General features: G+C 43.0%; 1 protein-coding gene across 3 annotated transcripts in view; it reads right to left on the reverse strand.

Annotated features, from left to right (window-relative positions):
* LOC134348299 (FYVE and coiled-coil domain-containing protein 1-like) overlaps positions 1–10,707 on the reverse strand; it is a 76,876-nt gene extending 66,169 nt beyond the window's left edge. For 2 of the 3 annotated variants that reach the window (XM_063051457.1, XM_063051456.1), the window contains exon 1: positions 10,480–10,705. The gene's annotated coding sequence lies outside the window, so the exon portion shown is untranslated. Of the gene's footprint in view, positions 1–10,479 lie in introns of all 3 variants that reach the window. The other variant, XM_063051458.1, reaches the window with a different exon arrangement.
* Positions 10,708–13,334: the final 2,627 nt, after the last annotated feature.

The raw sequence follows: 13,334 nt of genomic DNA on the forward strand, positions 1-13,334 counted from the left end.
CAGTTATTACCCTCCAACCACCAGGCTTCTGAACCATTGTGGATAACTTCACTGACCTCAGCATTGAACTGATTCTACAATCTATAGACTCACTTTGAAAAACTTTGAAACTCATGTTCTCAGTATTATTTGTCTGTCTGTTTGTTTGTTTGTTTATTTATTTATTTTATCTATCTGTCTGCATGGTTATTTTTATTTGCCTTTTGCACATTGGGTGTTTGTCAAGTCTTTTTTTAGTGTGTAGTACTTCATTAATTCTATGGAAGCTCTTTGTTCTACTGGGAATGCCTGTAGGAAAATGAATCTCAGGGTAGTAAATGGTAACAAATACAGTGCCTATAAAAATAACTCACCCGCCTCCGGAAGTTTTCATGTTTTATTGTTTTACAACATTGAACCACAATGGATTTAATTTGGCTTTTTAGACACTGATCAACAGAAAAAGACTCGTATCAAAGTGAAAACAAATCGCTACAGGGTGATCTAAACTAATTACAAATATAAAACAAAATAATTGATTGCATAAGTATTCACCCTCTTTAATATGACACACCAAATCAGCACTGGTGCATTGGTTTTAGAAGTCACATAATTAGTTAAATGGAGATCACTGTGTGCAGTCAAGGTGTTTCAATTGATTGTAGTAAAAATACACCTGGATCTGGAAGGTCCAACTGGGGCGCATAGTTGTGACTGGAAGATGGCGGAGAGAGAGAACATCAAGGAAAGAGCCAAGCTGTTGAAGGAAGTTTTTGGCGAGAGTGGAAGTGAACTAGAGATGGAGGTCGGTGGGAAAGAGGAACGGAATGGAAAGAGGAAGAAAGCAAAGGTACGGGATATCAAACTCTGAGGAGTCAGTGGATGATCAAAACAGGACAGCAAAACAATGGAAAGAAGATGAGATTAAAGCAATTATAAAACTAAGTGAAAAGGCGGTGATTGGAACACGATTTGTTTGATGAAGGTGCTCAACAAAATTATAGGGGAGATTAAAGGAGCAAAGATTTTACGAAATGGATCGCTATTAGTGATTTGTCAGGATAGTGCTCAGCAAGGCAAAGTGATAAGATTATGTAAAATAGACGGCAAAGAAATACAATGCTCAATACCCAACAATAGAAAGTGGACTAGAGGAGTTATTTCGGGAATACCAACAAAAGTTACTATGGATGAGATTAAACAGAACATAAAAGGAGCAAAAATTATTGAGGCCAAACTTTGAAAGTTACAAGAAACAGGAAGAAGTGAGATTGATGAAGTGAGAAGTGACTTTGATGAAGAGAGATTGCTGACTAACGTTTACTTAGGGTATATGTGTTATGCGGTTAGAATATATATATACCACCGCCTTTAAGATGCTGTAAATGTCAGAAATTTGGGCACATTGCGGAGGTCTGCAGAGGAAAACAAAGATGTGGGAGGTGCGCTGGAGAACATGAATATGGGAAATGTGAAGCGGGAGCTGGCCTGAAATGCTGCAATTGTGGCGAGGAACACGGCGCAGGTTATCGAGGTGCATTTATAGCAAGAAGGCAGCTGAGATACAATACGTAAAAGTAACTCAAGGAATCAGTTATGCAGAGGCAGTGAAAGAATTTGATGAAAAAAAGGCTGTCAAACATACAAATACAGGGAATAATGAACTGGTGAATTGTGAGAGCTGTAATATGAAAAATAAGGATACACTATTAATGAGTAGAAAGGATTTCGTGCTTTTTATGGTGGATGCAATTAACTGTTCAGCGCCAACAAGCAAAAGAACTGAGAAAACTAAAATTATCGTCAAGTCTGCAGAAAAGTATCTTGGTATTAAAGGGAAAAAGTCAAAGAAATGCTGAATGGAGGATCCAATAGTTCACAGACAGGGGAGATAGAATCTTAATGGCAGGTATATTTATCGCAAATGGTCAAGTATTTAAGAAATGTTTCAGAACTTAAGGAAAATCCTCAGATTTTATGGTTGAAGCCCAGGGTAAGTGTGCAGAACTCCAACAAGAAATGGAAGTATCCGACAAGAACAACGGTGAGTTGGAAAGAGATTGGAAAATGGAAGAAATTATGACAAGTTTACAAAAGGAAAAGGAATTTGTTGCAAAGTGAATTATCTACATTCAGATTATAAAATGAAAACATGGAAGCAAATGAAGAAGAACTCCGAGGTTTCAATAAACAACTGCAGGCTACGATCCAAGAAAAGGAAAACCTGAAAAAGCAGACAGACTTGGGAAAACAGCAATTTTAAAAGTATATCATACGATAATTACTATGCTTTAAGAAGACGACTTTAGTCTTACAAGTGATGTAGATGAAATCAATGTAATTGAGGTAATGCAACTACACGAAAACGTGACAAAATTAGGGAACAATAGCAGTTTGCAGCATTATCTAATGAGCGCATTAAGCATTCACGAGGAATTGCAACTACAGAGTGATGCTAATAGAGAACTGCAGGCTGAACTAGATTGTCTAAAGTAGAGAGCTCCAGGACATATTTGGTTGGAACTCAAGAAGTCTAGCAGGTGGTGGTAATGCACTGAAAACTGGTTGCCAACCGCCAAAAAACAAAAAAGGAAAAGAAGAAAAAGGTCCAACTGCTGGTGAGTCAGTTTCCTGGCAAAAATTACGCCATTCTGAGCATTCTGAGCAACTCCATTGAGTTATTGAAAAGCACAAGTCAGGAGATGGATACAAGAAAGTTTCCAAGTCACTGAATGTCCCTTAGAGTACAGTTAAGTCAATCATCAAGAAAAGGAAAGAATATGGCACAGCTGTAAATCTGCCTCGAGCAGGCCATCCTCAAACTGAGTGACCGTGCAAGAAGGGGACTGGTGAGGGAGGCCACCAAGAGACTTATAACAACTCTGGAGGGGTTACAAGATTTAGTGGCTGAGGTGGGAGAGACTGCACATACAACAACTGTTGCCCGGGTGCTTCACCAGTCGTAGCTTTATGGGAGAGTGACAAAGAGAAAACCACTGTTGGAAAAACTCACATGAAATCTCAGCTAGAGTTTGTCATAAGGCACACGGGAAGCTCTGGAGCCAGTTGGAAGAAGGTTCTATGGTCTAATAAAACCAAAATTGAGCTTTTTGATCATGAGACTAAACACTATGTTTGGTATAAACCAAACACTGCACATCATCAAAAACACACCATCCCTGCCATGAAACATGGTGGTGGCTGCATCATACTGTGGGGATGCTTCACTGCAGCAGGCCCTGGAAAGCTTGTGAAGGTAGAGGGTAAAATGAATGCAGCAAAATACAGGGAAATCCTGGAGGAAAACCTGATACAGTCTGCAAGAGAACGGCAGCTGGGGAGAAGACTTGTTTTCCACTATGACCCCAAACATAAAGCCAAAGCTACACAGGAATGGCTTAAAAATAGCAAAGTTAATGACCTGCAGTGGCCACATCAGAGTCCAGACCTCAAGCCAATTGAGAATTTGTATCTGGACTTGAAAAGGGCTGTTCACTCGTGATCCCTATACAATCTGACAGAGCTTGAGTAGTTTTGTAAAGAATAATGGGGAAAAATTGCTGTGCCCAGACCACACAGACTCAAGACTGTAATTGCTGCCAAAGGTGCATCTACTAAATACTGTCTTGAAAGAGGTGAGTAATTGTGCAATCAATTATTTTGTGTTTTATATTTGTAAGTAATTTAGCTCACTTTATAGCGATCTGTTTTTACTTTGATGCGAACGAGTCCCTTCCTTTGATCAATGTCAAAAAAACCAAATTAAATACACTGTAGTTCCAATGCTGTAAAACAATAAAAAATGAAAACTTCTAAGGGGAGTGAATGCTTTTTATAGGCACTGTACATACTTTGATAATACACAAATCTACTTCGAACTTTGAAATTTGAACCCTTGATGCTACAGGAATGCCTGGGAATAGGATTAAGGTTTAAATAAACAAGCTACACAAGTTCTGCGTGGCATCATATTTCTCTGCATTCCTCAGGTGTGAGGTAAAGAACACATATACACAGACACGATAGCAACTTTGTCTCCGGGTCAAAGTGGAAAACTCCTCTCTAAATAGGACAAGGGATCTTTTGTGTCAATCTCCAAGGACTGAAACGAGGGGTGATTGATATGTTTGTGGCCTAAGGTAGAAGGAGTCAATTTTAGAAAACCTAGCACATTTATTTTTCAACATAGTCCCCTCCTACATTTACACACTTAGTCCAGCGGTCATGGAGCATACAGATCTTGGACCTCCAGGAAGTGATTGATAAGTTCGTGGCCCAAGGTAGCACAACCTTGCGCTCACTGAGAATCTGCAGATTTAATCCTGAACCTTTGTTTTTGTATGCATGCTTTATCCTACCTCTCCTGCCCTCCCTTTCAATCCTCCCACAACGGGAGATGGTTCGCACACCTGGAATCTGTGCACGTGAGACCCTGCAGATGCTGGAAATCTTGAGCAACACACACACAAAATACTGGAGGAATTCAGCTGGTCAGGCAGCATTGAAATTTTGGGCCAAGACCCTTCATCACCACTGAGTCAATGTGCCAGGGGCAGACAGAAACTCTGCTAAAGTCTGTCATTTTCAGTTAATCTAAGAGGTAGTAGTCTCCTCATCTCTCTCACAGCACAAACGCTGATGTATTCAGAAACAAATCTGGCATGAGGTTTAGCTGAGGGAATGAAGGCGAACAGAAACTGCTTGGGCATCAAGGGGTTAAACTGGAATGGGACGATCAGGTAGTGTAAGGGTGCACGACAGCGTAACGGTTAGCGCATTGATTTACGGTGCCAGCGTTCCGGGTTCAATTCCTGGCACTGATGGTAAGGAGTTTGTACAAACGTACATTCTCCCCGTGACTGCACGGGGTTCCTCTGGCTGCTCCAGTTCCCTCCCTCATTCCAAGACAGGACAGAGTTAGTCTTTTTTGACCCAGAAGTGCGATGACGTTTTGGGCTGCCCCCAGCACATGTTGGTCATTTTTTTAGATATAAAAGTTTACTCCAAAACAGTACTATATGCTGTATAATTTAAGTTTCTGCATTATTACAGTTGAAATTAAAATACAAATCTGATTATCAATTATATGCTCAATTCCCTGAAGGGCCCGCTGTTCCCAAAGCACCCCCATTGTACCCATGACTACCACGTGCTCCCTCGCCAAGGACACCCAGGCACAGACGTAACCCCAAAGGACCAGTTTGCATTTGGGTTGGGCAGAGCCCTCGTCTGCCCACCACCCGGACCTGCAAACGGCCAGCCTGACCTGGCCCAGGAGCAGACCGACCGGGAGATCTCCTGACACAAACATTGCACTTCATTGTAGGTTTTGATGTTTCAATCTACGTGTGACACATAAAGCTAATCTGTAAGGTCAAAGATCCAGTGTGAACACTGAGGTTTCCGGCAGATAATATCTGCAGTACGCTCACTTTACTGCAGTCTGCTGAGGCATTGCCCCCGTGTCAGAATTGCATCGATTGTGAAGCTGGAGATGGCTGATGAAGGTGCAGGGGACGCTGTCAGAGAGAGAGAACATTATGGCTCAGGCCGGTGAGGACTCTGACCGCCAGGGAGGTGAAGACTGGAGGAAGAAAGTTGGCTGGGTAAACACTGGGATTGGTTCAAAGTAAAAATTTATTTTCAAAGCACATATATGTTGCCATATACTATTCTGAGATTGATTTTCTTGCAGACATTTACAGGAAAAGTAAAGAATTACAATTGAATTTCTGAGCAACTATACATAAATAAAGACTGACAAACAAGCAATGTATAAATAAAAAGAAAATAGTATTGAGAACATGAGCTGTAGTGTCCTTGAAAAGTGTGCCTGTAGGTTGTGGAATCAGGTCACTGTTGTGATGAATGAAATTGTCCACCCCAGTTCAGGAGCTTGATGGTTGAAGGGTAATAACTGCTCCTAAACCTGGTGGTGTGGGACCAGAGGCTCCTGTAGCTCCTTCTGGTGGAGAGAGTGTAGCCTGGATGGTGGTGGTGGATGGTGGGGGGGGGGGTTGTAGTTGATGAGGGATGGTGCTTTCTCATGTCAGCGCTCCATGTAAATGCGCTCAGTCGTGAGGAGGGCTTTGTCTGTGATGGACTGGGCTGTATCTATCACTTCCTGTAGGTTTTTGTCTAGTGGGAGTGCCCTGGAATGGGAGAGAAAGGGTCTTTAGTTCAAGAGCAAGCCAAGAAACCCACCAAGGAAGTGCCCAAGAACTCTGGAGCCCTAGTAACCAAGCCTAGGGGAACCAGTTGCCAGGTCCTGTCTAAGGGAAAGGCTCCTAAGTGTGGGTAGATCCTCCAAGCCTAATCCCAAGAGGACAAAGACTATTCACTGTGCCATCACTTGAGGATACGGATGAAGATTTTGGCTCTGATTTGGTCAAGTCTCTGGAGTTGGATAAGGAGCCTCAGGACTCATCCTTGGAGGGATGTTCGGGGGTAGTTGCAACACCCAAGCTGATAGAAATCCACTCCGTCTACAAGGTTTTGGAAGCGGTCTTCAGCAAGGGAAAGGCCTTGACTATTCCACTGCACCAACTCTACAACTGTACAATAGACCTACTGCCAGGTATTTGGCTTCCACATTGTCGACTGTATGTGTACTCTGACCCAGAGAGAGTAAAGAATGAAATCCATTGATTCATCACTAAAGAAATTTCTCCTCATCTCTGTTCCAAATCGATGTCCTTATGTGCTGAGGCTATGCCATCTGTTCCTAGACATGTCCACTACAGGAAACATCCTCTTCATATTCACTCTTTCTGGACTTTAAATATTCAGTAGATTTCAATGAGATTCCCCCCTCCCCCCACCTCATTCTTCTAGACTCCAGTGAGTACAGGCCCAGAGCCATCAGAATGTTCTTCATAGTTAACCCTTTCATTACTGGCATCATTCTTGTGACCGTCATCTGGACCCTCTCCAATGTCAGTACTTCCTTTCTTAAATGAGGGGCCCAAAACTGCTCACAATACTCCACGTGAGTCTTATAAAGCCTCAGCATTACATCCTTGCTCTCATATTCAAGTTCTCTCAAAATGAATGCTAACATTGCATTTGCCCTCTTTAGTACTGACTCAATCTGCAAGATACTCTTTAGGAAAGCCTGCACTAGCATTCCCACAACACACGCAAAGAATGCTGGTGAACGCAGCAGACCAGGCAGCATCCATAGGAAGAGGTACAGTCAACATTTCGGGCCAAGACCCTTCGTCAGGACACTTGAGTCCTTTTGCACCTTTACTTTTTGAATTTTCTCCCCATTTAGTCAACATGCCTTTATTCCTTCTACCAAAGTGCATGGCCATACACTTCCCCACACTCTATTCCATCTGTCACTTCTTTGCTCATTCTCCTGATCTGACTAAGTCCATCTGCAGACTCCCTGCTTCCTCAACACTACCTGTCCCTCCACCTATCTTTGTATCATTTTGCAAATTTGGCAACAGAGCCATCAATTCTGTCAAACAGATCGTTGACTTGTAATGTGAAAAGAAGCAGTTCCAGTATCGACTTCTGCAGAACACCACTAGTCATTAATTGCAAACCAGGATAGGCCCTGTTCATATCTACTCTGCCTCCTGCTAGTCAGCCAATACACTAGCTATGCTAGTATCTGTCCTGTAGTACCATAGGCTCTTAGCTTGTTAAGCAGCCCCATGTGTGTCACCTTGCCAAAGGCCTTATGAAAACCTAAATAAACAACATGTACTGACTGTCCTTTGTCCATTCTGCCTGTTATTTCCTCAAGAAATTCCAATAGATTTGTCAGGCAGGATTTATCCTTTAGAAAACCATGCTAACTTTGGCCTACTTTATCATGTGTTTGCAAGTACTCCAAAACCTCATCCTTAATCATAGATTCAAACATCTTCCCAAACATTCAAGTCAGAATGTAACTGGCCAATAATTTCTTCTCTGCCTCCCTGCCTTCTTAAAGAGTGGAGTGACATTTGCAGTTTTCCATTCCTCTGGAACCATTCTCGAATTTAGTGATTCCTGAAAGATCATTACTAATACATCCACTATCTCTTCAGCCACCTCTTTCAGAACACTGGGGTGGAGTCCGTCTGGTCCAAGTGACTTACCTACATTCAGACCTTTCAATTTCCCAAGCATCTTCTCCTTAATAATAGCAACTACACTCACTTCTGCCCTCTGACATTCATTTCTGACATTCTGCTAGTGTCTTATACAGTGAAGACTGATGCAAAAAGCTTATTAAGTTAATATTTCTTTATACCTCATTACTACCTCTCCAGTGTCATTTTACAGCAATACAATATCCATTCCCATCTCTCTTTTACTCTTTATATATCTGAAAAACCTGGCTATCCTCTTTTATATTATTGGCTAGCTTTGCCTTCATATTTCATCTTTTCTCTCTTTATGGTTTTTTTTTTTAGTTGCCTTCTGTTGATTTTTAAAAGCTTCCCAATTCTTCACCTTTCCAATATTTTTTGCTGTATTATATGCCCTCTCTTTTACTTTTATGCTGTCTTTGATTTCTCTTGTCAGCCATGATTGCCTCATCCTCCCTTTAGAATGCTTTATCTTCAGGATGCACCTGTCTTGTACCATCCCCAATTTTCCATATAAACTCCAGCCACTGCTGTTCTGCCGTCATCCCTGCTGGTGTCCCCTTCCAATCAACTTCGGTCAGATCCTATGAAATTTCCTTTACTCCACTCTAAGATCATAAGGCCATAAAATATAGGAGCAGAATTAGGCCATTTCATCATGGCTGATCCAATTTTCCTCTCAGCCCCAGTATCCCGCCTTCTCCCCATATCTCTTCATATCCTGACCATTCAAGGATCTGTCAACCTCTGCCTTAAATATACACAAAAACTTGGCCTCCGCAGCTACCTGTGGCAAAGAATTCCACATATTCACCACTATCTGGCTAAAGATATCCCTCCTTGTCTCTATTCTAAAAGGACACCCCTCTATTCTGAGGCTGTGTTCTCTGGTTTTAGACCCTCCCACCATAGGAAACACCCTCTCCACATGTGATCTATCAAGGCCTTTCCCTGTTCAATAGGTTTCAAGGAGGTCACCCCTCATTCTTCTGAATTCTAGTGAATACAGTCCCAGAGCCATCAAACGCTCTTCATATGAGAAGTCATTCAATCCTGGCATCATTTTCTGTGAACCTTCTTTGAACCCTCTCCAGTTACAACACATCCTTACTAAGATAAGGGGCCCAAAGCTGCTCACAATACTCCAAGCGAGACCTCATTAGTGCTTTATAAAATCTCAACATTACACCCTTGCTTTTATATTCTAGTCCTCTTGAAATGAACACTAGCATTGCACTGGCCTTTTTCACCACTGACTCAACCTGTAGATTAATGTTTAGGGAATCCTGCACAAGGATTCCCAAGACTCTTTGCACCTGTGTTTTTTGTATTTCTTTCCACTTAGAAAATAGTCAACCCCTTCATTTCTTCTACCAAAATGCATGATCATACATTCCCTGACACTGCATTCCCTGACTATCTGCCACTACTTTACCCATGCTGTCAATCTGTCTGTCCATCTGTAGCCTCTCTACTCCCTCAAAACTACCTGACCCTCCACCTATCTTTATATCGTCTGCAGACTTTGCAACAAAGCTAACAATTCTATCATCCTTTAATACTGATTCATCTGAATTTATCATCTTCCTCTCAAACTGCAGTGTGAGTTCTATCATATTATGATCACTGCTTCCCAAGGGTTCATTTACCTTCAGCTCCCAAATCAAATCTCATCCAGTCCAGAATTGCCTTTCCCCAAGTAGGCTCAACCACAGGATGACCTAAAAAGCCATCTTGTAGGCATTCTACAAATACCCTCTCTTAGGATCCAGCACCAACCTGATTTTCCCAATCTATATTGAAATCCTCCATGACTATTTAACATTGTCCTTCCTACATACCTTTTCTATCTGCTGTTTCAATTTATATCCCACATCCTGTTTACAGTTCTGAGGCCTGTATTTAACTCCCATTCGGATTCTAATCTTCCGATCTTATGCCATCTCCTTCTAAGGAATTAGTTTAATTTTATATTTACAGAGCCACCCCACCCACCCCCTCCGCCTACCTGCCTCTCACTTTGATACAACGTGTATCCTTGCTGAGCTCCGAACAATGATCTTCTTTCCACCAGGATTTAGTGAACCACACAACATCATGCCTGCCCCATCTCTGACTATGCTACAAATGCACGGTATACCCCACACCAGTTTCGCTGCCTTTGGTTCCCTTGTGAACTCAGTCCTCATCTGTCTGGTAGCTGCCTAACTCTGCATGTGACTTGTGTCTGTGACTCAATCCCAGTCTCCCCCGGACTCTGTCTGTGCCTGCGTGGGTTGGAGTAACTGTGCCACATCTATCTGCCTGAGGGATAGAATCGGTCTACACAGAATCCACCTGCACAGCAGATAGAACGACATTCGGTTTGGTGGGGGAGAGGTGACCGATCCTCGCCTGACCTCCTGCTCACCTGTTTCGTCTCCTTCCTCGGGATCCCGACCCTGCCTGAATCTGGAGGGGGCTATGGTTCACCGTCAGACTCCTGGCAATGCCATTCCCACCGGCTGCTTCTCATGGCGTCCGCCGTTTTTGCAGAAGTTCCCTTGCAGGCAGAGGAAGTGATCCACTTTACAACTTTGAGCTGGGAGAGTGTGTCTACAGTGAATCATTGGTTTCTTAACTCTTTCCAGCCCACAGCCATTCCTCTCTGCAGAGCAGTTTTCAGCAAGATGCAAATATCTGTAATACTCCCAGTTTGTAAACAATAAAATACTGCAGAGACGAATGAACAGAGTGAAGCTCCCTCTACACCATTCCATCAGACACTCCCAAGGTCAAACACAGAGTGAACCTCCCTCTACACCATCCCATCAGACACTCCCAGGGTCAGACACAGAGTGATGCTCCCTCTATACTGTCCCATCACACACTCCCAGGGTCAGATACAGAGTGAAGCTCCCTCTACACTGTCCCATCACACACTCCCAGGGTCAGACACAGAGTGAAGCTCCCTCTACACTGTCCCATCACACACTCCCAGGGTCAGACACAGAGTGAAGCTCCCTCTACACTGTCCCATCACACACTCCCAGGGTCAGACACAGAGTGAACCTCCCTCTACACCATCCCATCAGACACTCCCAAGGTCAAACACAGAGTGAACTTCCTTTATATTGTCCCATCAAACACTTCCAGGGTCAAACACACAGTGAACCTCCCTCTACATCACCCCATCAAACACCACCAGGTTCACAGAGTGAAGCTCCCTCTACACCATCCCATCAAACACTCCTGAGGTCAGACACCGAGTGAACCTCACTCTATACCATCCCATCAAACATTCCTGAGGTCAAACATAGAGTGAACCTCCCTCACATCAAACACTTCCAGGGTCTGACACAGAGTAAAGCTCCCTCTACACTGTCCCATCAAACACTACCAGGATCACACTCAGAGTGAAGCTCCTGCTACATCATCCCATCAAACGCTCTCCGGGATCAGACACAGAGTGAAGCTCTTTTTACACTGCCCCTATAAACACTCTCAGGGTTAAACACAGAGTGAAGCTTCCTCTTCACTGTCCCATCACACACTCTTGGGATCAAACACAGAATGAAGCTTCCTCCACACCGTCCCATCACACACTCCCAGGGTCAGACACAGAGTGAAGCTCCCTCTACACTGTCCCATCACACACTCCCAGGGTCAGACACAGAGTGAAGCTCCCTCCACACTGTCCCATCACACTCCTAGGGTCAGACACAGAGTGAAGTTCCCTCTCCACCAGGGGTGTCCAACTCATTTTAGGTCACGGGCCGGATTGGGCAAAATGCGACTTCATGCAGACCGGATCTGTTGTGCACGCATGAATGCACACACACGTGCTCCCACAGCTTTCGTTGCCTTCGTTTTTTTCAACCTGCTTTCATGTGTCTCAGTCTCTGCTATAGCAACAAAGTGTTTCACTTTACGAATTTAATTTCTTATGAAGAAAATTGCCTAGCAAACATTATTTTTATGATTGGTATTAACTTACAGTCAGGCTACAAGAAAGTTGTGGTGAGAGAGAGAAGAAACGATGCTATTTTGGCTAAGATTGTTTTGGGAGCCTCACTCTTTCCATTAATAAACCATCTGAAATCGAACATTAGCAGAGCACAAATGTAGACCTAACGAAACAAGTTGTAAATGTCGGCTACAAAACTGCACCTAATTTTTATTAGCCTGCTTCCAGCAATCGAATTCAGACAATGAACACAGTTAGCCTCTAATTTTTATTGAAGTGATCACGTTTACAATAATAGACTAGTCAGAAAATGAATGAATCACAATATTATGACACTCAATATTTCATAACGCATTTTGCTTACCTGTTGCACTGCATCGAACAATGTCACTCATTTTTCTCTTGCTGTTTCCAGACACCTGACATCTCTTGGCTTTAACCAGCCTGTCAACATGAGGAACTAGTTTCTGGGCAGTTGTGATTTTCATAATGTCATTTAGATGTCTGTGTTGTCAGCTGCGAGCGCAGTTTGGATTTGTTAATGTTCATTATGGAGAACGTCTGCTCACAGAGATATGTTGTCCCGAACATGCAAAGGATCTTTGAGACAAAGTCTGTCATCTTGGGGTACATCGGTCCCAGGTATTGATAAAACGAGTCCAGACCCACAGTCTCAAATTTATATTTCAAAGCCAAGTTACGCTGAGTTTCAATTAGTTTCATTTGGAGTTCCTTTGGCACATCTGATGCTGCGTTGATGGCAAACGGCGAGCAAAATAGTGAGAATTCCTTCTTGAGCTGAGTGAAGACTTGGAAATGATTCTGAAACTCACACTTCAGCCGTGATATTTTGTCCTTGTACCTGTCCGCGTTGTCATTATTCCCATGAGCGACACGCACAGACTGCAAAGAGGGGAAATGAGCTGGGTTGCTCCGGGATAGTTGCATCTCCTACAGGCCTAATTTAATTTGAAAGGCACAAATGCTGTCGTAGTATTCTGTAAACAAGTTGTTGCGGCCTTGCATGTTAACATTAAGCACAATTAAGTGCTCTGTTATATCCACCAAAAATGCAAGATCATGAAGCCAGTCTGGGTCATCCCACTCTGCCACTGGCTTCCCTTTTTCATTCATGAATAGTCCAATTTCCGCACGTAATTGAAAAAAACGTTTGAGCACAACCCCTCTGCTCAACCAGCGGACTTCAGTGTGGTAGGGTAGGCCGTGTCCAATATTACTTTTGGACAAAAGAGTGTCAAATTGCCGATGGTTGAGTCCCTTGGCTCTAATAAAATTAACCGTTTGATTACTACAGCCAT

Source organism: Mobula hypostoma, chromosome 6 (genome assembly GCF_963921235.1).
Source record: "Mobula hypostoma chromosome 6, sMobHyp1.1, whole genome shotgun sequence".
NCBI classification, from domain to species: domain Eukaryota; kingdom Metazoa; phylum Chordata; class Chondrichthyes; order Myliobatiformes; family Myliobatidae; genus Mobula; species Mobula hypostoma.